The following is a 23,615-nucleotide window of genomic DNA, read 5'->3' on the forward strand; positions in this document are numbered from 1 at the left end:
TTTATTTTAATCAAGTACTTATCAATTCAATTGATGGATTCCTTAAATACAAAAACATGTAAAGAAAAGTTGAAATTATCTAAAGTGTTTAACATGCTCTTTATATTCAACTTCAAAATATTTTCAATTTATGGTGTTAGGTTGCTGGTTTCCAGCAAGTATATTTTTTATATGTAACTTTGTAACATCGTATAAACTTTGTTTTACCTTACAAACATATTTCTTGGGAGATGTTTGAAGTAACAAACGTATAGAGTAGAATATGAAATATATAATAACTTCTCAAGAGTGAGTAAGGCAAATTTTATTTTGTTTTTCAACATTGACAAAATGGCATGAATTCAACGCCGACCAATTTGGAACAACGTTGTGTGGATTAAATAGTATTTGTAAAACATCGATGATTGGGCATCGTAAAAATCGTTACTATTAATTCTTTTATTCAAATCCCAAAAAAGGCTTACTCGAAATTTGCTTCACAACATGACTTTATTTTTTAAAAAAGATGATGAATTAAGACATCAACTATGTCTTTGGATAACTTAATATTGTTTTAATATCATAATGGTTATAGAATTTTTAAAATGGTCAGAACTCTGTCTTAAGAAAAGAAAGAATTATCTGCTCATGTATTCAAAGTATTTTCTGTATTTGACCTAGATTTTTTATCGGATGCAAATTTAAAATTAGTTTTCTGTTTAGGGTCTAAAATAACAAGAAGGTAATCAAAGTGAAAGACGATTCTTTAGATAATTACAAGAAGTATACAAATTAGCAAAATAGCGTAGAGCAGAAAAAAGATGTGTTATCAAAAAGGTCTGGGTTTTTTGGGGGGCATCAAGTCAAAGATAACCAAAAAAGACGTTTATATTCCAAAACCTACAAGATCACTACGACCAAATAATTATCCACATGTTTTAGTTTCGGGATTAAGCGCTTACCAAGTTATACAACATGACTTCCAAAAACGTTTCTATGGTATTTCTTTGCATCGGGATTGTTCTATGTCGAAAAAGTGAGTATACGTTTAGTTACAACATTTGATCAAGAATTAATTAAAGAAGGGTATTAAATTTTATACTCATTTTGTCACTTTGTTATTTACCTTTTTGTGTTTAAGCCACGACGGGTGTGTTGGGCTTCGAAATAATCAGACCGGGTAAGAAATAAAAGATAATTTCGCAGACCTTACTCAATATTAATGTACAACAATTAATTGTATCATCAGTAAAACTCAATCGAGAATAATTAAAAAAAAATTTCAATATTTTCACTTCTAGCTTACATGGGCCAATTTTGGCAAAACGTCTATACCGTGCATTCTGAAAAAAAGTCTTGGTTAGATGCTACGAATGTTTGCAGAACCAATGGATTTCCATTACAGTACAACGAATGGAGGCCTGTCAATGAGTATATTAAAATGAAAGCAGAGATGAAGGGTTGGTAAGTTTTGAAGACTTTTAAAATGCTAAAAAGTATTCATGAAATATTCAGCGAGAAATTATTTTTCCGAAAATTTTATTAGCAATAAGTCCAACTTGAGGTCCAGAGTAATTGAGATTCAAATGATTTCTGGCTTTGTTATTGGTCTGAACTGTTGCCATAAAATCTTTCCGCTATAGTGTCCAGTGTTTGGTGATATGAAGTCATAAAGTATTAAATCGCTTTATTCACTCCCGCCAATGTGTTCATAATGCTGTCTTTACCGTTGTTTTGTCTGCAATAAATCAAATGGGGTTCGAATGAAAGTACATGAGACTTGTTTAAAAAGGATTTCGAGAATTATTTCGATTCTGTTAAGTTCGAGCGGACATAGCAAGAAGTTTTTAGACTATATCACTAGGATACGTAAGCATTGACGGTTTTTCATGATACATTATTTGACACATTATTTGACTTAGTGAAAACATAATGCTATTAAAGGGGGAAAGCCTTGCTCTAACATCCTCTGTATATTTGTCAGATGACAACTGGAGTATTTATCAACTTTGTTCAACCACTCAACATGTGGTGTATGCTTTTGGTAGTAATTATGCTTTTAAAAAGTACAAGCGTAATAAAGCATGCCGTTATCAAGCGACACTGTGCATTAAATACATGTACTATTGTATTGTGCCGTCATACGTTTTGAAAGTCATTTGTTCCCGAAAGGGTATTTTCTAAGCGTGGGTGTTCCCTACCCTGAAGTCATGCTCCCATTTATTCGGGATCTGTATAGAAAAAAACCCACCCAGTCTCGATACGAACAAAAGCACGCAATTACTTGAGGGATTGAGTAACAAAACACTAGTTTTAACTTTTATCATAAATACCTGGTATTAATCATAAAAATTGCCTAAAATCCTTACTTTAATAGAACTGTATCAAACAAGATTATCGACCGCGTAAATACACCTCTGAGGCTTATTTCCATGCTAAAAGAATCAGGTGACTTGATAACTGAAGGCCTGACCAATTTGGTTTCTTGGTCTTTGGATTCTAGGCCAAAAAGATTAGGGTAAGCGGGCGATTTATTAATTTTGAAAATTACAAAACTGAAATATGAAAATTCTTTAGCGGCATCAAAAAAATAGAGGCGAGCGATTACATTTTATTTTAAAATATCATATTTTCCCCTTTAAAATACATGTAAAAATCACTTAAAAGTTAGTGACTGTATTTGCCATTGTATCAGACCCCTCCTGTATCCACACATACACACATTATTTTGTAAACCTTGCTGACATTCTACCGGAAATTTTTTTGGCATGATTAATGTAAAAAAGTACAATCATGATGAATAAAAAAAATAAACATGGAGCGGGAAACGGAACGAACATTTCCGGGTGTGGGATTCACTTTTTAATAATTTTTTTTAAAGCCCTTTGACAATGCATGCGGACCCGCGACCAAGAAATCAAATTGATGTGGCCTTAACAGTTATTTTCAAAGTACCTTCTTAAATTGCACAATCTTTTCTTTACTGAATTAATGATACAGTACTGCCTATCATGAAATCATTTTAACCTGTTTTATGAGATATTCCATTGAGACTCTGCAAAAAAGTTTGCATACATGTATTATTGTTATTTTCATTTTGCTTTGACAGGAATGCTTCTGAGGACGTTTGGTTAGGTCTAACAAAACGCCCAAACAGCAGTTTGTGGAATAAATGCAGAAAATCTCGAAGTGCAGAAATAAACATAACTCTACCCGGACAAATCTTTTACGAGAGGCAATGTGCGGTACTCAACATGTCCAGATCTTCGGCACACTCGAACACACTTTATGCTGAACGTTGTGAGGGCAAAGCCTTTGGATTTGTGTGTCTTCAAAAAATCGGAAAGATTCCAGACGGCAAGTTGCTTATAACGGTTGCATACATGAAAGTTTAATTACCATTAAAAATTAATTCATCCGCTTATTTTCCTCGGTATAAAGAAATTTGAACAAACTCTTGAAGGCAAAACACTCAAATGTTTCTTTTTCTGAGAAAATCAGTTAAAAATAAGCACATGTGTTATGTATTGTTCTCATCGCATACCCACACCATTTTTACGAAATAAGAAGGAGCTTCAGAGACATTTAATGTTTTCAAATATAAGCTGCTCAAGCGATTTTTTGTGACCTTGTGACAGGCGTTCGTCTGTCTGTCTGTAAACTTTTTTGACTTCTTCTCCAGAACCACTGGGCAAAATTTAACACAAATCATCGTTGAATGAAGGAAATTCAAGTTTGTTAAGATGAAGGACCACGCCCTCTCTTATGAGAGATAAGCTGAAATTAAACTTTTGTGGAAACATCTTCAAGTAGAGTATATTTTATTTGTTTAAATTCAAGTTTGTTCAAACCATGATCCCCTTGGATAGAGAAGGGCCAAAACAGGGGAGGATAGAATTTTCACAAAAGACAATATAGAGTAAAATCTTAAAAATCATTCCTCTTTGAAACCGATCGGTCAAAAAAATTGTAACTAGCGTGGAAGCATCCTCAGTTAGGATTAATGCAAGCTTATTGAAGTTATGAACCACAAGGGGTTGAACATTTACATATGAATAAATCGAAAAAAATCCTTTAAAATTTCCTTAAAACATTATACCAGAAAAAGTTGTAACTTAAGTGAAAGCAACCTTATGTAGATTTAAATTATCTAAAGTCATAATCTTCAGTCGTAGGATGGCGGAACATTTTTTTAGGAGGGGGAGGGGGGTCAAATTATAAAAAAAGATTTAAATTATTCACAAAAACTTATAAACTTATATGTTATGATATATATGTTTTTACTTAGATACAAGCATTTTGACATATTGTTGATTCTTGAAAATTGTTAAGACTCTGGCCCCTTGACAATTCTTGGGGTTCATAAGGGGTTCAAAGTTTGATGGTGATGCATATCCCATGTATAAACAGGGTTTTTTTTAAATCCTCTTAAGAAATGCATTGTTCAATATGTGATATGACTATAAAATCATCGTTTTAATAAAGATGCTCATATTCAGCAAAAAAATATCCAAGGGAATTGAAATACAGAACCAACTATACTATATCGTCTTGGTATTTTGTATATGGCTCAATAAAGATGATTCTATTATGTCCATTGCTGCGCAGGTGAGCGATGTGGCCTATGGGTCTCCTGTTTTACAATTTTGACAAGGCCCAAAGCCCTTTTGGGTTTTTGTGTTGTTGTTTTTTTAACCCCTGTTTTTAATCAATAAGTGAAGCTCTCTTCTCACAATGATAACATTTGACAGCATGATATTACAAGATATAGTTCTAACGGTTTTTAGCTCACCTGAGCCAAAGGCTCAAGTGAGCTTTTCTGATCACAATTTGTCCGTTGTCTGTCGTCGTTGTCGTTGTCGTCGTCGTCGTAAACTTTTCACATTTTCATCTTCTTCTCAAGAACCACTGGGCAGATTTCAACCAAATTTAGCACAAAGTACCACTAGGTGAAGGGGATTCAAGTTTGTTCAAATGAAGGGCCACGCCCTTTTTAAAGGGGAGATAATTGAGAATTATTGAAAATTTGTTGGTATTTTTCAAAAATCTTCTTCTCAAAAACTATTTGGCCGGTAAAGCTTAAACTTGTGTGGAGGCATCATCAGGTAGTGTAGATTCAAGTTTATTAAATCATGGTCCCCGGGGGTAGGGTGGGGCCACAATTAGGGGATCAAGTTTTACATACGAATATATAGAGAAAATCTTTAAAAATTTTCTTTTCAAAAACTATTAGGCCGGAAAGTTCAAATTTGAGTGGAAGCATCCTCATGTAATGTAGATTCAAGTTTGTTCAAATCATGGTCCCCGGGGGTAGGGTAAGGCCACAATTGGGGGATCAAGTTTTACATAGGTATATAGAAAATCTTTAAAAATCTTCTTCTCAAAAAATTATTAGGCCAGAAAAGCTCAAATTTGAGTGGAAGCATCCTCATGTAGTGTAGATTCAAGTTTGTTCAAATCATGGTCCCCGGGGGTAGGGTGGGGCCACAATTGGGGGATCAAGTTTTACATAGGAATATATAGAGAAAATCTTTAAAAATCTTCTTCTAAAAAACTATTTGGCCAGAAAAGCTTAAATTAAAATGGAAGCATCCTCATGTAGTGTAGATTCAAGTTTGTTCAAATCATGGTCCCCGGGGGTAGGGTGGGGCCACAATTGGGGGATCAAGTTTTACATAGGAATATATAGAGAAAATCTTTAAAAATCTTCTTCTAAAAAACTATTTGGCCAGAAAAGCTTAAATTAAAATGGAAGCATCCTCATGTAGTGTAGATTCAAGTTTGTTCAAATCATGGTCCCCGGGGGTAGGGTGGGGCCACAATTGGGGGATCAAGTTTTACATAGGAATATATAGAGAAAATCTTTAAAAATCTTCTTCTCAAAAACTGTTTGGCCAGAAAAGCTCAAATTAAAATGGAAGCATCCTCAGGAAGTGTAGATTTAAGTTTGTTCAAATCATGGTCCCCGGGGCTAGGGTGGGGCCACAATTAGGGGATTAAGTTTTACATAGGAATATATAGAGAAAATCTTTAAAAATTTTCTTCTCAAAAACTATTAGGCCAGGAAAGCTCAACTTTGAGTGGAGGCATCATCAGGTAAGGTAGATTCAAGTTTGTTTAAATCATGGTCCCTGGGGGTAGGGTGGGGCCACAATTAGGGGATGAAGTTTTACATAGGAATATATAGAGAAAATCTTTTAAAAAATTTCTTTTAAAAAACTATTAGGCCAGAAAAGCTCAAATTAAAATGGAAGCATCCTCAGGAAGTGTAGATTCAAGTTTGTTCAAATCATGGTCCCCGGGGGTAGGGTGGGGCCACAATTGGGGGATCAAGTTTTACATAGGAATATATAGAGAAAATCTTTAAAAATTTTCTTCTCAAAAACTATTAGGCCAGGAAAGCTCAACTTTAAGTGGAGGCATCATCAGGTAAGGTAGATTCAAGTTTGTTCAAATCATGGTCCCCGGGGGTAGGGTGGGGCCACAATTGGGGGATCAAGTTTTACATAGGAATATATAGAGAAAATCTTTAAAAATTTTCTTCTCAAAAACTATTAGGCCAGAAAAACTCAAATTAAAATGGAAGCATCCTCAGGAAGTGTTGATTCAAGTTTGTTCAAATCATGGTCCCCGGGGGTAGGGTGGGGCCACAATTGGGGGATCAAGTTTTACAATCCTTAAAAATATTCTGGGAAAGTTTTCGGTCCAAAACTCGGTACTTAGTGTGAAAGCACAGGTTATGAGATTAAAGGTAGATATAAGTTTGATGAAACCAAGATTCCCTAGAGAATAGTGGGGCCATGAAATGGGGAGGGGGGGGGGGTTATAGGAATAGAGAAAAATCTTCTTACAGGTACAACAACAAAGGGGGCTTTACTAAAAAATAAGAGGTGGATAAAAATTGGCAGATTTTCAATTTTTTTTAGCAAGATCTACTGTACTCAGTTGTCAAGATATTTTGATACTGTAATGCTAATTTGATCAGAATTAAGGCAATTGTTGCTCAGGTGAGCGATGTGGCCCTTGGGCCTCTTGTTCTAATGATGAACAGTACTTAAAAGAAAATAATTTACGGAACTGCACTGTTTTAGGTCTACACTCCTGTCCTTTTTGTCTCTTTCATGTAATATATTATGCTCAGTTAGGCACTGACAGAAATTTGTAGACTTTCGATTTTGTTTGGTTAATGGTTAATACTGTAGACATCAAACTGTTACAGAAGCATTTATTTCTTTGAAAATATTTTAGCTGTTGAGATGTACCCCATGTCAAACCTGACGGAGACCGGCACTTATGGACACTCTTGGATCAACGTTAGCATCACAGAATGTGCAATCAATTCATTTTCTAAATTCTTCTGTTTTGCTGCGGCATACACTCCAGAAACAAAGATATGCAACGCAGAATGCACAGATGTAGACAAACTTCCAGAAAAACTAACACTTGTTAGTTCTGAAATGAACACCACAGTTCTTCTCCGTGCTTATAATAAAGGTATGTCTGTCCCTTCACCCCTAATTTCAGAACAAGAATAAAAGACCTATGTTCACTTATTTCCAATTAAATGTTTTAGTTACTATCAACAACGATGTGACCAATTTGCCACCTATAAAGGATCCAGATCAATTTCCGTGTGTATACGAGACCTCATCAAATATCGAATCCACGACATTGCCAAGCGCTTTGTCCACATCAGTTTATACCACAGAACCAGTAATTTCACAATGCCTTTGTGATTGCTCAATGATTTCTAATATCACAATGGAAGGTCTTCAACAGAAAATAAGTCAGATAAAAAAGAATTTAACACTTAAGAAAACCTCTCTTTCATCCTCTTTGAGGAAGAAGACGTCTGCACCTGATGAGCGACAATCATCCGCTGGATTGGGAGTTGTGGGAATGTGTATAATCATAGGAACACTGTTTACTGTGATTGCAAGTGACTTGTTCTATGCTGGGTTCTTTATCAGAAAAAAAACGAAAACAAAATGTCCAAGTTGAATGATAATTAAAATTCAGAAATACCCACATTAACAAAAAAATACTGTAGATTCCTTATTTTACGCGAGTACTGAATTGCGGGATTCAGCCGTTTTCAAACAAATTGCAAGAACATAAAATTGCATCTGCCAAATTTTTATCATATTTTCATGTAGTTTACATATGTCATTAAAGCGAGATTTTAAAATTCGAAAAATGCGCTTCTCGTAATTTTAATGTCATAAAAGCGAGATTTTAAAATTCGCGAGATGCGCTTCTCGCGATTTAACACGGATATTAATTCCTCGCGTTAATGTAGGAATCTAAAAAAACACCAAATAAACGTGTCAATGAACAAGAGCTGTTTCAGAAATAGCTCTTAGATAAAACCTATATTTAACAGTACTTGATGCATTCTGATTGAATAATATGACATGAGTTATCCTATATGTGAATTGCTGTTCAAAGTACAGCCGAAACGCTGAGGTCACGGACGCTGCTAATAATAGGTCTGCTCTGCTTGGCGATCCAATTAATGAAATTGTGAAATTATATAACGTCTTGCTATTTTTTCAGTTTTGTAACCAATATGATCAATGCTAAATTTGTAAAAATGTACATCTTGATGAAATCATGTAGTTTTTTTTTATAATGTAGAATATGGGTAGAAATTTGATTATATTACTAATATAGTCTATTCTCGGACGTATATCTTGTTATCTAAAAAGAAATGATAATCTGAAAAGAACTAATTTTCAGTCTGTACTAGCACTCACAAGTTACACATTGCAGCTTATATGCTGAAAGCTGATGTGCTAAGTAAAATGTTGGAACACAAACATTTAAATCACACTTTTTTTTAAACCTTTGATTCGATTTGAACATATTTTCATTGTATAAAAAATACATTTGGGATTGAAAGAAATTTATCAATCTTTTTAAAATATTGTTATACACGTTATCACATACAAGATAACTATATATGTAATGATGTGTGACATAGCAATTATTATTATATTGGCGATTTAGCTTATATATCTTTTTATGCCCAGTTTTTCATGGCACCTCATCCTACATGTACTCTATATTTTAATTTTTGTAAAGGTCCGTGTTTGCTCTGCTCCTGTTTTGTATTTTTCTTTTTGACTTTTCATTTTGAAAACCGCTCGTTACCACCACATTTTGTCATTATCTTTTATTTAACATGTATTTGCCAAAATTTTACTAAGAAAATTTTAACTCTGTGAGTTTTCAAGTACACTATTTCGAACAACAGTAATAAGGTGATACGGTTGATGTAATTCATCATAATAATCATTTAAATATCTTGTAGAATTATCCTATACATTTTACGAAGCTACCGATGGTTGACAATAATGTTCATCTACAACAATTAGCTTTAGTTATCGATTCTATAATAGAGTTCTATTTAATGCCAACTCATCAATAAATGTATGCATTTGTCTATTGTGATGGTTTTAGTATAGGGTGATAAATTCAAAGGATCAATTCAAAGAGTGTTGATTGGTACTAATGGATGGATGTTTTGTGCTGATGGACTTTACTCAGACTGCTTATGGATGATAAAATAGTACGTGATCGTCCTAGAATTCAATATTTTTTATAAATGGTAAACTTATTATTTTAATATGATAATCAATCTGAAAAGAGAAATAGAAATAGTTAATGAAACTGTTTAATGTCAATTTTGAAAAAAGTGATATCTGTGTTGAAATATATTTTTTCTATATTATTTTGAAGCACGAGTGATTTTAAATAAGGATAAGGAATCATTCTTTGAGTATTATAGGGTGATAATTTCGGTCGGGGCGTGATCAAATCCAATAAAGCCTTAGTATATATATTCTCGTACCTTTTATAAAAGCGATTTTTTGCGATTGCATGATATTATTTCTGCGTATTCAATATTTTGCGATTTTAAAGAGGTCGCAAAAAAGCAAAAATAATGCAATTAGGCAAAAGTTTAGAACTTTTTAAGATAATTGGCTTGTATCAGAAATTATTTTACACTGCTATAGTAAAAAAAAATCGGATCATGCAACTTTAATTCTTTTAAATGAACGGCTACATACCAAGGATAACTTAACTCGTTTTCCTCCCATTAATTCTAAATGATTTCAAAATGTCCAAATGGCCATGACCCTTAAACGGCAAAATCTATAAAGAAAAATCTATCCTGCATTGATTTTTTCAAAGCATTCTGAAGCTGATATATACTTTTTTGATGGCAAATTTAAAAAGGAGTTTTTTTTCTAACGTTAAAAAATATCAAGAAGATCATCCAAGTAGTGAAAGGGGATGCGCATTTGTTGCTGTTTACAAACATGCTTTACAAAATGCTTTGTCAGGTCTATTGATATATGTAGAGTTAAGCATGAAAAGACCATTTACAAAAGGCCAGTCTTTCTGGACATCAGTGAAAATTAGCAAATTACAAGATGCAGTTGAACTGCTAAAATTTACCATTTTATTGATTAATTAAATAGAACAGTAACAATCAATTTCATGATCCATTTGACCAACTTATTCTTCATATTTTTCAGTAACAAAATAGACGGGATTACCAATAATGCAACATGATTTCGGGGAAATTCTCAAAGGTTGTTTTGTGTGTCGGGATAGTTCTTTATAGAAAATGTGAGTAAATATCTAGTTACAACATTTGATTAAGAAATAACAAATAAAGAACGATTTATTATTATTTTTCTGTTGCAAATTAGCACTTTTTATTGCTATCTTGTGTTTTAGCTTTGACTGAAGTGTCGAGCTACGAAATAACCAGGGAAGGTAAGAAAGAAAAAAGAACCGTAGTAAATATATAGATGATATAATGCGGGAATTATTTGTATTTTCAATGGAACAGAAGTACACTAGTAAGTACGTAACTCTTGTTTTAAAAACATCTTAATCAGTTACTTTTTTCAGCTTATATGGGACAGATTTGGCAAAATAATTACATAGTGCATTCAGAACGAAAGTCTTGGTTAGATGCCAGAAATGTCTGTAAAACCAACGGATTCGCCATGCAATTCAACAAGTGGAAGTCTATCAATAAATACATTATAATTAAAGCAGAAAGGAAGGGTTGGTAAGTTTGGGATCATTAATTTTAGAACTCATGATACTTATTTTTTTTTTTCTAAACACGAATCATAGCACATATTACTCTTATCATTTTATTTTAAAACGTTTAAGTTAAGATATGTAATATGAACCTCGTTTTCCTTTCGATATCAATTGATAACAATGAATATATGATATGGAGTGTGAGTGTGTATTTTTCTATTTTTATTTCGTAGTCACATTAAAATAGCAAGTGTTTTACATCGTTTGTTTGATAACAATTTCCACATCTTCTTTTTATATAATTATATTTACAATTACTAACATAAGCAGTTTTACATGGCATATAATTAACCTTATAGCTAAACTTTACTACTTGGTCTCTTTTATTTATCTAATTTTGCATTCAAAATTGTTTTAATAGCGACCAGTCAAATTTTGAAGTCATTATTTATGGATTTGTAGGCTATATTAGGACACGTATTTTGTAAAAACTGCTGCTGTAAACAATCACCCTTTAAAGTTTTTCTAGTCCTAATGCTGAATGACAAAACGCCTTGAAAGCCACTTTGTAAATAACTTTGCTATGAAAAGATTTTAAAGATTTTTAAAAATAATCTGATGAACAATCTCACTTCAACTAATTCTATGGTGAAGTAATATTTAGGTACGAACCGATTTTATTCAACCATCTGCATATGATAGTTAATGTATATCAACTCATAAAACGTACAACCACTTTTAAAAATTGTCTTGTGAGAGTATTTCCATTAAGCATAGAAAAAAGCACGCACGGGAATACGTCCAGATTTTATGGTAATTTGTTTTAATAGGAATGCTTCTGAGGACGTTTGGTTAGGGCTCATAAAGCATCCAAACAGCAGTTTGTGGTATGAATGCAGAAAAAATCATTGTGTAGAAGCGAATATAGTTATACCCGGACAGCTCTTTTACGAGAGGCAATGTGCAGTACTGAACATGTCTTCTGCTACAAAGTCCAACATACTCTACGCGGATAACTGTGAGGGAAATGCTTTTGGATTTGCTTGTCTTGGACATTACGGAACGGTTCCAAATGGCAAGTTGAACATACTGTCCATAATGCCGATAATAATCACAAAAATCTAATGTCTGTCTAACAACTATGCATCTGCTCATTTCTATCAATAATACGTGTTTATGGCAAGCTTAGTCAGTCTCCAAATTACGAGTTACTTTCCTTTAATTCATCACCATAACCTTTGCGCTAGACCTCGATATATATAAAATATTATAATATATTATAATAATGTAGCCGTATCACTTTAAGTTAAGATAGAAAACACATTAAAAGATAGAAAGACATTAAAACTATTTCAAACGTCAAAAACTCAGCTTCCTTTTATTAAAAGCGCCTTAAACAAATTGCACCGACTCTAATGTTGTACTGATCTTTTTACGCCATTAACGATACCGGAATAATCTAGAGAGTCAGAGACAGTTCAAGTTATAATTGCTGTTAGAACTGCACAAAATTTAATCGCAATTTAGTTAATAGACTTGAAACAGTTGTTTTTGGTCTTGGTGATATGAAATATTTGCTTCAGTTAGCCACCGATAGAAATGAGTAAACTCTTGATTTCGTGAATAATTGCTATATTGTATACATAGTATTGTTATAAGGAAATTTTTTTTTTAAATATCTAGATGTGGAGATATATCCAATGTCAGACCTTGTGGAAACAGGCACATATAGAGAATCTTGGAACAATGTTAACATCACAGAATGTGCAACTAATTCGTTTTCAAATTTTTTTTGTTTTGCCTCGACATACTACCCAGAAACAAGAATATGCAATGCAGAATGCACAAATGTTCTGAACGTTCCAGAAAATGTGACACTGATTAATTCTGTAATAAATTCCACAATTCTTCTTCGTTCTTACAATAGAGGTATGTCTGCCCGTAAACCAGTGTAAAGCACTTTATAAAATCAAACAGATCACTTATATCCTATATACTGTTTTAAAAATTTTCAGTAATTATCAACAACGATGTGACCAATTTGCCACCTATAACAGATCCAGATCAGTTTCCTTGTGTATACGAGACCTCATCAAAGATCGAATCCACACCATTGTCTAGCGCTATGTCCACATCAGTTTATACCACAGGACCAGTAGTTTCACATTGTCTTTGTATTTGTACAACGGTTTCCAATATCACCAAAGAGGGTCTTCAACAGAAAATAAATCAGATAAAAAAGAGTTTAACGGTCAACAAAACCTCTCTTTCATCCTCACTGAGGAGAAAAACGTCTGCACCAGATGAGCGACAATCATCTGCCAGAATGGGAGCTGTGGGAATGTTTATCATCATAGGAACACTGTTTGCTTTGATTGCAAGTGACTTGTTCTACGCTGGGTTCATTATCATTAGATATATTACAAACAATTGTTTTAAATGGCAATAAAACCACAATATTATTGTAAAAAAATCTCATTTTTGTTTTATTTTTTATTAACGCAATCGTTTTATGTTAAATGGATGGTCTAGTCTCTTATTAACAAAGATATGCAAACTTAATGATAATGAACAAAAAATCCATAATTTGAAAAAATGAAAACTTGTCTTGTTATTCAAATTGAATATAATATTTAAAAAGTTAATCGAAAATAGTTTTCTTATTGTTGTTGTTTCCTGGGCATCACTTTATTAAGTGAAGCCCCGGAAAATAATTATTAATTTTGAAACGGACACCATCTCCTTTCTTTGTCATCTATTTTGTTATGACCATCCATAAGCTATACTTTCCGATTGTTGTGAAAATACCTCAGGGCTTTATTGATGAAATACGAATATTTTTAAACAAAAATAAATATGATTCCGCCATTAAACATTAAAACATTTTGTATTAACACAACAATTATGACCTTTCAAAATGTAAATAAAAACATAATTTGTTATATCAACTCTATAGTTTTTTTTTGTTCAAGCGTTTTATAAGTATAGTAATTGAAAGGAATGTGGATAACATAAAAATTGAAAGCAGTTGATAATTTACTTATTAACTTTTGTGAGTAACAATAAACGTGCTAAAAGGTTGTTTTTTCAAAAAGCCGATATCCAGTAGATGTTTTATTGATTTTGAAACAAAGTCAACACTATTAGGAGCAGATTTATTTTTCCGAATATTAAAATGCTTAAACTTATTTGCATCAGTAGAAAAAATCGCTAGCTTCAATTCTTTGTCCGCACTAATTATGTTTCAGGCTTTGACCTTTTCACCGAAAACGGGATATTTTTTCAAAATACGATCCGAGTTGCTAAAAACTAATTCATTGGATAATTCAGAAGTGATTGATTTTTTTTTGTCCACTGATCTGTTACTGAGAGCAAAGCACGTTCTGAAGAAGCGGTTTCGCATTTTTTGCCGTTAAAGCTGACAATGTATGGCCAGGGTCTGTACGTTGGTTAATTTTGCACAAGAATACTGAAAAAGTGTAAGAGCGAGTTTGCGACCAGCAGAAGGAGCGAAAACATTTGCAGATTTGTTCTTGAATGTCTTATAGCGTTGATTTTCTTTGGTTGCACAAATTGCACGAATTTCTCAAAGTGAGAGGCGGATGTAATCCCACTCGTATTTCCATTCTATGGTCTAACCTGCAAGCGACTTACCGGTAATTTGAATGCGTTTGTCTTATCAAGAAAGGATACTAAAAAGTTTATAAAAAAAAAAAAAATGATAATTGCAGAGGATTAGCCTTAAACTGACAACTTTCTTTTGGTTTATCTTGGTTTAAAAAAAAATCGAATCGTGTATTTCTTCTCATGTTTTGAGTAAACCGGTACCTTCTTCTTTAATAGCTTAGCCAAAAAAGCCAAAATCATAACTTATTAATGGGTTTATCCATCAAGATTTGTACCTTAGTCTAGATACGATTAAAGCAGACTTAACATATTGACAATATCCACCGATTCGTTGTTTTGTTTTGCACCGTATCGTAAACGTTAGACCATTCTTTAGGTATATTCTTAATTAAAATAAGGTATGCTGCAATGTCTAGTAGCGAACCTATTTTGAATCACCCAGAACTATACTAAATACGCCGGTTAATCACGTATAGAGCATGTAGACAATAGAAAACTTTCTTTCAGTCTTCAACACAACAACTGCATTCATAACAAACCCACGAACTACATTACTGATTTAAATTTTCAACGAAAAGAGGTCGATAATTTTTTTTTATTGTTGAACATGTCACATTTGTAACTTAATTAGTTTCAAAATAGAGTCAAATTTACTTTATCCAATTAGGGAGGAGACATATATGGCAAACACAATTTAATGACCTTTAGAAATTATTCACTTGCTTCGCCATGTTTAAAAAATTGGTAAAAATGTTCCTTATTCTCACATATTAAAATTGAATTATAAATCAATCGAGCCCGCGCGCCCTTGAACCCTTATACAGTTTGCCATCCTAATCTCCTATATTGGCATTGAACACTATGGCTAATAACACTCATGATAGGGATTGAGTTTGCAATACACTAGTATATTAACTTTATTGCAGCAAAAAATACAAACTTTAATAAAATTATTGTTTTCTTGACTTTCTTTGTCAAAAAATAAATAAATAAATAAATGTGTGAAACTCGCAGACATATGTATCACCTTTTTTTTATAATGCTAATAAGGGACCTAGACAAGATTCGAAATAAAAAATACTTTAATTTTATGTGTATAAATAGTTAAGCTATGCATTTTGAATGATTTACCAAAACGTGAATGTTAGATGTTAGATTACAAGAGAGATATAGACGTTAAAATTCATTGTTATGTAAAAAAACAAAAACAAATGTCCAGTCTATCATTTCTTTACAAATGATGTAAAGTGAAGTAATAGCTATTTTTTGACAAAATGACTTGTGGCAAACAAGATAAACTGATTTAGTGTGTTCATAAATAGTATTTTTAACACAAACGCAACATTTGATCGAAACTGAAACCAATACAACACATATGTAAACAATAACAAGTCTCCAGCTTTGTTTACAATATTAACAGTTTCATTATCTGTATCTTGCTTCTGATTTGATATTTAAGTTAACTGCTTTCAAACGGTTGTCTTGTTCTGTGTAAAAATACTTTATGAGCCTTGTTTTTTGTCCGTGAAAAATCAAAATCTTTGCAAGATCCATATAGCATTTTACGTAACTTTAATGATTATTTCATCTGCTAATGCAACTTGCAACTCCTAAGAGGATGTTCAAAGGTGTTCTTTCCGTCTTGTTTTACTGTTTCCAAGCAACAAAGTGATGCTATCCATTTTTACGTAACTTGTTATTCAAATAATATTTTCCAATGCAAGGCTAGGGGGTGTTTCTCTTCACGAGTAAATGCTGCAGGTTAGATTGGATGCAATGCAGTTTTCAATTCTTTGATTGGCTATATAGAATTGTTCTGTACCGGGGATTGTGAAATATCAGAAGTATTTGAAACATAAATTTCATTTGCCTTAATTTGTAAAACATGATTGGCGTGAGTTTACTGTTCAAAATTGCAGAAGGTATGAATAAGTCTATAATCCATTTTTTGTCAAGCACATGAAATAATAGCATAAAGTGGGGCAAAATGCACGTTTGATAAAGAAATTGTAAGTATCGAAATAAACAAGGCATATTAACATATAATGTTGATAAACCTGAATGAGTGTTTGCCATCTTTAACATGAGATAATGACCATAAAAATTCGACAAACTATAAAGTAACTAATTTATTCTATTACAGATAGGAGTATTTCATGGCCAAATTATAACCAAAATTACGGCAAAATATGTACGTGATTTTACTAAATATATTCATTATCCTTCATAAAGACAGTAGTATGATTATTGTCTACATTTGATTACCGTATTCTATATTTGTAAACGTTTTGGGTTAGTAATTCACTATTTAAATGCTCTTTTTTTAGCTTTATATTTGGTCGGTGGGAATGGAATAACTAAGCATGGTAAGATAGCATAAAGTTGCATTATTAACACACTGGAAGTATAAGATTAAATCCCGTTTTGTATATGTATTTACTTTAAATCTGTATTTAAAACTTTCAGCATACTTGGGTTTTCGGTGGCAGAAATCTTATGTCGTGCACTCGGAACTAAAAACATGGTTAGACGCTAGAAATGTTTGCAAATCAAATGGATTCTCCTTGCAGTACAGCAAGTTGAAATATAAAGATAAAAGCCGAACGGGGGGGTGGGGGGTGGTTAGTTTTTAAATCATATTTCTGGGATATTTATCCATAGGCAGCGGGCCAAATGGTGTACGGAATACAATCACACAGCAATAAAAAATATATATCCTTTTATGATTAATATTTTTCAAACTTTGAATTCAAACGGATTTAAACTATTAGTAATACATCGGTGTATATAATTTAAACTAATATATATATATGTATATTATTATAATATCGGTTACATCAAAACTTAATTTCACTTGTTTATCAATCTTTTTCTAGCGATAGCAGTAACAATTTAGTTACAATCGTTTAGTCACTGGAACAATAATACTACAATTTACATTTAACCTTAATGTAAAGATAACATGCAAAGTAAAGTGTATTTTCTGAGAAATAAAAATATTGGTATTAAGAGGATTTAAAAATTTCAGAAATACTTCGGATGACGTTTGGCTAGGAATGCTAAAGCACTCAAATAGTAGTTCATGGTATCTTGTGAAGGAAGATGGGTGTGAGGAAATTAATGTAACACTTCCCGGACAACACTTTTACGAGAGACAATGTGCTGTCCTGAACATGTCAAGACTTTCTTATTTAGGAAATTCCCGTGTAATCTATGCTGAAGCTTGCGAAGGGAGAACTCTGGGATTTGTTTGTCTACTTTCTTTATCCAAAGTCAGTTAAAGTGCCCCAAAAATTTTCAAAAAACGGCTCAGAACAGATATCGCAAGAAATGTATAAATTTGGATAGAGCAATATCTGAATGACCAGAAAACACATATATGAGCTCTGGAAAATCAGATATTATATTTTTCAGACATATTTAACAAATCAAGTGTAATTTTAGAAGTGAATTACGTAACTTCATGGAATACTATACAAAATGTAAAATAAATTTTTATTGTAGCATTCAAAATAGTGTTTTAAGTAATAATACTTGATGCAGATAGAGTAACTATCCAATTAAAAACCATAGTTCAATGGAAAATTGACTATCAATTCTAAAATAGTCCATTTACCACATAGTATCTGTAAGGTAAAAAGTAAAAAAATGTTGTCTTATAAGAAACTTATTTTATTTATTCTTTTTTAAAACTTACATACTAAATTCAACAGAGAATTATGCATCTGCTTTCATTTGTATACCTTTTACGAAGAGATTTTTAAGTTTTTGTTATGTTGAAACTCAGAGGAAATATTTTTTTTAGACATTTTTTTTTTTTGGTCTTCTTTGTAACGTAATTCACATTAATTCTTTAAAGTGCAAATCAATACGTTTTTTATGATTAAACAGCAGAATTTTTACAAATGAAACTATGGGAAATAAAAAAAATATATTGCAATACCTATGCAAATGATAAAATATATCTCCAAAGTGTTATGATTGTTTCAAATCAGATTATGGCACATTTCACATATCTTGTTAAATATCAGGGAAATTCAAAAGCTGCATGTTCTTAAAGAACATAATAACTACTTACTTACAGATAATAAAGCAATATTTTCTTGTGTCCATATAAATTTGATGGGAATGGGCAATGAATTATATTTCAAAATAAGTCTGTAGAATAAAACAAGCAACGTAACGTAATTCACAAACGAAGTTGTAAGAGTCATATGGAAATAAAAATAAAAAGTAAATAAAGTTAACTTATTGAAGGGATTTTAATAGTTAATCACACAAACTTTGAACTTTTCTTCATATATTTCAGAAAATTTAAGCATATTTCTAGTCTCTTCCTGCTATACTGGGTCGTTTAAAGAGCAAAGAATATCACTATTTCTCTGTACTAGGAATCCAAGTTTTGTCTGTCTGTTCGGGCATTTAAAGGACTTTTCCCCACCTATCATAACTGTGATATGATATCCCTGGTCTTATTCGATAATTATTTCAACATACAGTGTACTATAAACCATCGTACATGGTGGCAACATGCACGCATCTACTTGATACTTGTGTTCACCTAATCACCAACAATATAATTATATGTTCCAGTGCTTGCTTTCTGTAAAACTGTTGGTAGGGGTGTTACCCTCACTGCCTTGCCAAGGAACAGAGCTCATACAACAAGTTACCCACTCTTTGCAAGCCACATGGTACCAAATTGACGTTTTTGAAACTTGCGTCCCAGAAACATGATCTGCACGGCTATTACAACTCACAACCCCCCCCCCCCCTCCCCCACCCCGTGAAATAACAGCATAATAACCTCTTTTTTGCGATAGTTTTCTCTAACCTATGGTCTTTTTTGTTCCCAGGATTTCTTTTAAAGCTTTGCATATTTCATTCTAGTCATTATATTAAATTAAAACAGTAGTTATGTTTGTTCGTGAATTACGTTACACTGTTGTAAATTACGTTACACTCTAATATAGACTTATACCTCATTTAAACACCAAACGAATCAATGTTTCATATTTATGATATCAAAGTTTAACCTTTATTCTTCATTCTCAATATAAAATTCCAATAACATCATTAAAAACCAAAAAGTTTTCTTCAGTCACAAATAAGCATAATCACACTTCTGACGATTGCGTACACAACTGTAGTAGTCAAAATGGTTACCGCATGTAAACTTTCTTTCTACAAGTGCGTGTATGTTAAGCGGTGTCAATGAATAAAGATTCATGGTGATTTTGCCCCCCTTTAGGATTATTTTACAATATAAAGTAAATCGGTCATAACGTAATTCACTGTAACGTAGTTCACAGTCTTGACTTTTAATCAGAATACGAAATAAAACTGTGGCAGTTAGAAGCATTGTGTATGTAGTAACAATGATAGGCATCGGTGTGTACATCAGTCTGGATAGTTGAAGTTTGTAGCATTCAGGAACTGTTTGCAAGATTGCGTAACGTAATTCACAATTTAATGTAAATATGGAAATTTTTCGAAATTTGTTATTCTTTTTTCAAAAATGGTATCTTTTGTTAGTGAGTCATAATTTTTTTCATATCTTTGTAACTTTGTGATCAGTTTTATCCATTTAACCTCACGGTAAACGCCTATTACAATTTCATTATTGATGCAAGAAAATCGTAACGTAATTCACAGCATTAAATGGGACACTCAAATTTTGGATTGTATTTTTTTCTTCGGCCAACAGGGAGAAATTTATAGACAAAAAATGTAAAGTCTATCCCCTGATCATTATAATATTCATCACTTTGCTTCCTATATTGGTGCTTTTAGATTATTTTTTTGTACCTAAATACGACCACTCTCGTTTGTGACATTTGGTTTTGATCAAATTTGGCTTATAAATTCTTTATTTTAGTACAGTAAATGGGATTAATACATCGTAATATCTTAATTCATAAGTCAGTTATACCTAGATATTAAATTTAATCCCCTTAACAATTAAAGATGGAGAATTTTGTTTTCAAAAATCGCTTGTGACAACGAAAACTGGTTTTGGGGCACTTTAACTGACTTTGGATGACGAGATTACAGAGATGTTCTAAAAGGTGCTGTTTGTATGCAATCCTAACGAATACTTGACCTGAGAAAAATTCCTTCATTTGGTGTTTAGGTACAAAATTGTATCCCATCAGCTATAAAACAACTTTTGTTTGCATAACGTTTAAATTTAAGCTTTATCTGTAAATAATTATGAAGCCTACGCTGTTTGTTTATAACATCAGAAATATGTATTTTGAATATTATAGATCTGGAGTTATATGTCAGAAAGCCTATGTCAGAAATGACCGAGAGAGGCACATTTCAAAAATCTTAGGAACACGTAAACATAACAGACTGTGCAATAAAATCATTTTCCATATTCAATTGTTATGCGGCGATGTACTTTCAAGAGACAGATATATGTAATGCGGAGTGTACAAATATGGAAAAACATTCCTGACAATGTGACAATTCTTAAATCATTCGTAAACTCCACTGTTCTTTTACGTACGAGCAACAAAGGTAATTTTACCCAATAATCAATTATGGCATAAAAACTCAAAATTATAATTCGTTTGTTGTTTACTTATGAATGATATTATTTAAAACATATTTCAGTTCTTATTAACAATACATTGACATATCTGCCTCTCATGGATACAGGGCAGTTTCCATGTCTATCAGACACCTCAACATTGACTGATTCTACCAGTGGATCGGTCGGTGTCTCCACATTGGATAGTGTTACAGAAGTGTTCTCACAATGTCTTTGTATTTGCATGACACAGTCTAACATACAAACAAACGTCCTTCAGCAAAAAATCGGTCAGATAAAGAAGAATTTAACAATCGCCAAAACCTCTTTATCATCCTCAGTTAGAAAGAAAATATCTGCACCGGACATGCGACAATCATCATTTACGATGGGAATTGTGGGAACGTGTTATCGTAGGGACTATCATAGCTTTGACCGCTGGAGACGTAATAATTGCTGTAATTATTACGGTGAAATTTCTTAAGACACGAAAAAGAAATATCTAATCAAAATGTATAAAATTATCTTTACATACGCTGTAATCAGGTTTTTTCAAGAGTGAATTGCTTATGTTGATCAATTAGCAATTAAATTTAGATTTCCTCTGGGTGATTTTTAAAGTTTTGTTATAAAATTTGTGATGAGTTTGAATTGGTGAGCGACATATCGGACGGTCTAAAGTACTTAATTAATCAATTGATTACATCTTCAACAATGAGAATTGTTCATAACCTATTTTAGTAACTAACGCATATCTAATATTAGTACATGCACACTCTTTAAAAGAATGCTATCAATCATGACGATTTATAATAACAAATCTCTCCATTATATCAGGTTTGACACGTATTATATTTAATATGATTTAGATGATGAATGTGATCAAATGCATCATTTCAAGGCTGCTGAATTTCTAGGTTTAAATTTAACCAAAGGGTTTGATGATTTATCTTCTAAATATTCTAAACAATACGTAATAATTGCTGAAATCACCTCTGTAGACTGCCTAAATTTTGACATAACTTAGCACGCTTCAAGTAACGGTTATGAGTCTAAGACCTCTTAAACACCTTCAACACTGCCCTAAGTGAACTTTACACTCCAGGTGATTTATATGGTCAAAAGACCATTCAGCTTTCGAAAATATACATTTTAATTAAATGCTTTAAGCATTTAATAAATTCAATTTAGGTGGGTATAATAAATAACATAAAAACAGATAAAATTAAAGCAATTGGTCAGACCCATTGAATTACCTTTAATATCTTAATTATTCTTCATACGTCCATGTTCTCCATAAGAATAAACTTATTTTTTTCTGACACGTGTAAGTTTGTACCTTGAGTGTTAAAACATGATTTGTATTTCTACAAGCAAAGAGCTAGATACAGTTTCAGTCATGATTTGTCCTGTTTTGGGGTGATTATTGAAAATATCACAAAATACTGAAATGTAACATTTATTTACATAAGAATACACATTAACTAAGAATATTTAAGGTAGCTCGCGGGTTTACTGCTTGTGAGAAAACCTACCCTGAAATTTTGTCCACGTGATTGATAGGTTTCAGAGTTTTATATCTAAAATTTATTTGAGATTCGTCTGCGTGGTAATAATGTTATCGTGATTCAAACACAGTGTCGCTGATAAAATCATGCAACGCCATTTCAATGAAATATATAGTAAAATGCATATCTTAGTCGAAACCCGCATTTCAAAACTAGGCTCCAAACTTTTAAACGATCTAGAAGAATTAAATTTTACTCAACACAATAACAGAAGAGATTATTTTGAATCAGTTTTTAAAAAATAATCAATATGTGTTCTTGGCCAATTTTTCGCAAAACAACTTTAAGGTCAAGATCTAGTAAATGAAAGGTGCCTACAGGTTCATAAAATTTAAGATACAAATTCTTTCAATGATGCTTCATAAAAATAGCTTTGTTTGATAGGGTGTACCGGGGCTAAAATATTTGGTAAACACAATGAAAAAATCATGTTTTAAACTGTCATTTTCAATGAAATATGAAGGAATTGAAGAAAAAGTTTGGAGTTTTGTCCATTTTTGACTAATAAAATATATCTAGAATGCCTACAGTCTCCCCCAAAACGGAATAAACAAGCTCTTGACCTCCTCTCTAGAATGATGTCAAATTGAATATAGGTATCGGGATTACTTTTCCCATGATTTAACATAGAATGTCAAGAAATTCTTTAATTTTCTACATAATTCCTATAAAGCCGTAAAGTACGGGAAAAAATTCTTCAAATCAATTATGACGTCATAATGGTTCTAGCACCAAATCATTTACTAGATCTTGACCTTAAAGATTTTAAAAAACATTTTACAAAAACCTATATTTTTATCACGACGTTAGCCCGACGTCATCAATTTCTTACATCC

General features: G+C 32.3%; 2 long non-coding RNA genes across 3 annotated transcripts; both read left to right on the forward strand.

Annotated features, from left to right (window-relative positions):
* The first annotated feature begins 1,036 nt into the window (after positions 1–1,036).
* LOC136273118 (uncharacterized) lies at positions 1,037–3,330 on the forward strand. Its single transcript, XR_010711308.1, has 3 exons — positions 1,037–1,159; positions 1,281–1,443; positions 3,089–3,330. It is a non-coding gene; the product is annotated as an uncharacterized lncRNA (long non-coding RNA).
* A 4,899-nt stretch (positions 3,331–8,229) lies between these two features.
* LOC105337960 (uncharacterized) lies at positions 8,230–12,360 on the forward strand. 2 transcript variants are annotated; one of them, XR_010711301.1, is made up of 5 exons: positions 8,230–9,589; positions 10,524–10,617; positions 10,729–10,767; positions 10,906–11,068; positions 11,877–12,360. It is a non-coding gene; the product is annotated as an uncharacterized lncRNA (long non-coding RNA). The 2 variants fall into 2 exon arrangements; XR_010711300.1 differs by having other exon boundaries at positions 8,234–9,550.
* Positions 12,361–23,615: the final 11,255 nt, after the last annotated feature.

This window comes from Magallana gigas, chromosome 2 (assembly GCF_963853765.1).
Source record: "Magallana gigas chromosome 2, xbMagGiga1.1, whole genome shotgun sequence".
In the NCBI taxonomy this organism is placed as follows: Eukaryota; Metazoa; Mollusca; class Bivalvia; order Ostreida; family Ostreidae; genus Magallana; species Magallana gigas.